The sequence below is a fragment of the Bubalus kerabau genome, chromosome 16 (assembly GCF_029407905.1).
Source record: "Bubalus kerabau isolate K-KA32 ecotype Philippines breed swamp buffalo chromosome 16, PCC_UOA_SB_1v2, whole genome shotgun sequence".
NCBI lineage: Eukaryota > Metazoa > Chordata > Mammalia > Artiodactyla > Bovidae > Bubalus > Bubalus kerabau.
Window position 1 is genome coordinate 68595075 of NC_073639.1, and position 4588 is coordinate 68599662.

General features: G+C 47.6%; 1 non-coding gene across 1 annotated transcript; it reads left to right on the forward strand.

Annotated features, from left to right (window-relative positions):
* The first annotated feature begins 2885 nt into the window (after positions 1 to 2885).
* On the forward strand, positions 2886 to 2958 carry TRNAG-CCC (transfer RNA glycine (anticodon CCC)). The gene has a single exon. It is a non-coding gene; the product is annotated as a tRNA-Gly (tRNA).
* Positions 2959 to 4588: the final 1630 nt, after the last annotated feature.

The window sequence follows — 4588 nt, forward strand, 5'->3', positions numbered from 1 at the left end:
GTTCCTTGGACTGCAAGGAGATCAAACCAGTCAACCCTAAAGGAAATCAATGCTGAATATTCATTGGAAGGACTGATGCTGAAGCTGAAGCTCCAATACTTTGGCCACCCTATGCAAAGAGCCGACTCATTGGAAAAGACCCTGATTCTGGGAAAGATTGAGGGCAGGAGGAGAAGGGAATGGCAGAGGATGAGATGATTAGATAGCATCACTGACTCAATGGACATGAATTTGAGCAAACTCAGGGAGACAGTGGAGGACAGAGGAGCCTGGTGTGCTGCAGTCCATGACGTTGCAAAGAGTCAGACACGACTTAGTGACTGAACATCTACTATGGTATTCTTGTTGTAGCAGCTGTTGGAGACTAAGATAACAGGTCAGGCCTGCTCAAGGTAGAAGGGGACGACACACGAGGATGTGAACACCAGGGATCCATGGGAGGCAGGGATCATAGGGGACCATCTTGGAGGCTGGATGTCACAGCCTGATTTCACAGGTGTGTGTGGGGCTGAGCTCAGGGGTCCACCTTCTTTCAAAGTGCTCAGGTGATTCTCCTGCTTTGGCCTCAACACAGAATTGCTGGCTCAGTGGGTGGCTGTAAACAGCCTCCTGAAACTTGCTTTCCCTGGGTTGTGGGAGAGAGGGGTGAAGAACACTAGTTCCATTGGCTTATACACGCAGTAGAAGAGTTTGGACGATCCTGAAAATGACCCCTGGGCCTGTAAATGGTCTTTGTAAGAAAAGGCAGTAAGCAGATCTGCTCTCTGGTTTAAGGAGCCCCACTTTGGTGTCAGACAGGCTGAGAATTTCGGTGTTGTTTGATCCTTCTGAACCTCAGTTTCTCTTTCTATAACATTAACTATTACAATAAGTGTACATGACTTTGAGTTTGAGAAAGTTCAAAAGATCATTTTTTGGAATCATCAATTTCCTTGAGAATCAGATGATAGCTGGGGAGCCTGTCTGGCATAACTTTCCTCTCTTCTGGAAACATCACTCTGATTTATCATGGGGAGCCATCTCTGCTCTTAATCAGTGGGGTTTGGATTAACCCCATTCCAGGTTCCTGGATAGACAATGGTAGGCCTGGCCAATCAGAGCATGTATTGTATCCCCCAGGACAATGATTGGTTCAGGTAAGGCATGTGACCACAGAGCTGGTCCAATCAGAGTGGATTCCAGGACTTCTAAGAGAGTTACATACAGAGGCATTCTTTTTCTTCTTGGGCCCCTAGCTGGTGGGACTGTAAACAGCAAGGAGCTCCTGCTATCATTTATCCTGGGGTAGGTGGTTGCGGTTCTGTCGCTAAGTCGTGTCTGACTCTTCTGACCCCATGGACTGTAGCCCACCAGGCTCCTCTGTCCCTAGGACTTTCCAGGCAAGAATATTGGGGTAGGTTGCCATTCCCTTCTCCAGGGGATCTTCCCGATCCAGAGATTGAACCCGGGTCTCCTGCACTGCAGGCAGATTCTTTACTGACTGAGCTACCAGGGAACCTCCTCTTCCCTGGTAAATACCTCCCTAAGGGAACAAATAGAAAAGAACCAAGTCTTGATGGTATCTTGTGAGTACCTGGATCAAGCCATGCTTGAATTTCCAAGTTATACCAGACAGTAAATTCTCCTTAAAGCTTAATCACTTTGAGTTGGGTTTCTGACTTGCATAATATAGCAGCTGAGGTGAAACCATTTTGAAATGCTGAAAGCCCCCAACAGATGCAAATTATCCGTACTAAATTTTCATGCATTTGATACTTTTGATGGAGATGAAGCAAGGGGATATTTTCCTGGATCACTCTCCCATTCTCTTGGGAAAACAAATTATTTTCTTTGTTTTGAGAAGCCAGGCATCTGGCCACTCTCAGAGATATAACACAGCTCTGTCTCAAAGCAGGGTGGTGTCTTTAGAATGGCATATGTGACTGCTCTTACTGAATACGAGACACTCCCCTCTACAAAAATCAACTTGTTTCCACTTCTTAGGGGAAAAAAAAAACAACCAAATCCTGAATGAATAGAATTTATAGTTTTGGCTTTTCCTTCCATCATTTTCCTGCTAGATCACTGGTTCTTGCTACTGACTTGTAGCAGCATTTGGTATAAGATGATAGTGGATTTAGCACAAAATTTTATGAGGCAGTATAATTCATTGAGATACTCATTTGTGTTTTGTTTTGCACAGGAAAATAATCATGAAAGTTATTTGTAAATTCTTCTCTGTGGATACTGTGAGGAAAGGGGGAAAGAGAATGGGCAGACAGACAGACAGGCAGACAGACGACATCTGCTACCGTTTGTTGTTATTCAGCTGCTAAATCATTTCTGACTCTTTGCAACTCCATGGACTGCAGCATGCCAGGCTCCTCTGTCCCTCACTATCTCCTGGAGATTGCTCAAATTCATGTCCATTGAGTCAGTGATGCTATCTAACCATCTCATCCTCTGCCGCCCCCTTCTCTTGCCCTCAATCTTTCCAGCATCAGGGTCTTTTCTAATGAGTCAGCTCTTTGCATCAGGTGGCCAAAGTACTGGAGCTTCAGCTTCAGCATCAGTCCTTCCAGTGAATATTCAGAGTTGACTTCCTTTACGATTTACTGGTTTGATCTCCTTGCTGTCTAAGGGACTCTCAAGAGTCTTCTCCAGCACAATTTGAAAGCATCAGTTCTTTGGTGCTCAGCCTTCTTTTTATGGTCCAACTCTCACAACCTATGAGTGACGACTGCTAGTACTGGTGCTCAGAAGTGGTTTGTTTCCATTTCTCTCTCCTGTGTCTTGTTAGACACCGTGACAAACCGCAAGAGTAGTCGTGTGCAGGCAGAACTGTCCCAGAGAGAGTCAAACCTACCTTGTAGCTAGTGACCTACATACAAAGTCTGTGATGAGCTTCCTTGGTGGTCCAGTGGCTAAGACTCTGCACTCCCAATGCAGGGGGCCTGGGTTCAATCCCTGGTCAGGGAACTAGATCCACATGCTGCAAGTAAAGGCCTTGCATGCTGCAACTAAAGACCTTGGTACCGTCAAATAAATACATATTTAAAAGTCTGTGAATCCACCTCAGGCAGAGGACTGGGCCGACGAGAGATTTCAGGGATGCTGTAGGAGAATGCTGGGCTGTGATGCTCTTCCTATTACAGCCCGTCACCATTTATAAGTCCAGGATGGGCAGCTCAGATGATACTGGCAGCTCATTCCAAGAAGGCACTTGTTATCTCAGAGAGGAAACTTGGTCCATTCTGTTCATCCTCCAGTTGGCCACTCCTGGCTGATGTCTCAAAAAGGGGGAGGAGAGGGGTGACTTTGAGATGTGGGGAAAAGGCAGAAGAGAGTAAGGGAGAGATTCCCCAACACCAGAAGGGGGCTGGTTGGAGCTCTGTAGGGGCCATGATCCTACACAGAATCCTGGGGCGATGGCTGGAGCCCCACTGGGGGCCAGGATGGGGAGGTGTGGAATGGCTTGGGTTCCCTGAAGAAAGATGGACCCTGGATACGGGGCTCTTGGTTCCTACAGTCAAGCTTAAACAGCTCTGTAAGGGCTGGATGACAGACCGTCAGGGTCAGTGGGGGACTGCAGACCAGAGGCCTGGCCTTTGTTTCCTGAGCCCCATGTGAAGCCTCTCAGATTCTAATGTAACTTTACAGAGGGAAGGACCATCCCAAAATACAGAGGTCGAATTTCTTGTTGACTCTACAGGAAGGGGCTCAGAGTTGATTAAAAACACAAGCACAGCATTGACTGTATATTTGATTTTGCAGGCTGGGTCTTGTAAACAGAGCTATCACTTACTCAATGGTTCCTAGTGCGCTGTGTTGAATATTTTAACTTATGGTATTGTCTTTATCCCTCAAAGCAACCCCAGGCTATTAGATATTATTGCATTTTATAGATGAGGAAGCTGAGTCTCAGAGAGGTTAGGTTGCTTGCTGTAGCAAAAGTTGCTGGTGCCCCTTTGCACCTACCCCTTGGGTCTTACCATTTCCTGGACCAGTCTTCCAACCCCCAGCGTGGCACCTCTTTGCCTGAAGGCTCTCGCAGGACTCCAGCGACCACAGGCCCAACAGGCCAGCGGTGCCAGGGAAGGAGTGCCCCCAGGGGGCAGCTCTCAAATAAAGACCCATAGGATAAGTCCCCTGGCCCTCCTGCTCCTTAGATGAGCTACCATTTGCTCTCTGGACGAGATCCCTTGATGGCTTCCTTGATACTCACCCTGCGTTGGTTCCTTCTCTTCCCCAGCCCCTGGCTGGTGCTTCAAGAGGTCACCTTCCAAATCAGCTACTTGCACTTGACCCCCTTGTCTCGGAATAAGTTTCTGTGGGATCCCAGCCAGAGACATTTGCCCACGATAGGTAGCAAATTGAGGAGCTGGGTTTTGAACCCTGTCCTGCTTCTCTCTGATGCCTGTGCACTTAGCCACAGCACTAGAGCTTTCTTCTAAGCTCTATGGACCTGCACTTTGGGTGTCTGCAAGGGTGCCATGAAGTTCAAGTTCTCTGCCACTCGACAAGCTTGCAGGCAGTGATCTTGCAGGACGTGTGCATGTGAGGCGAGCACTGACTATGCAGACCCCCAGTCTTCTTTGCCATCCAAGCG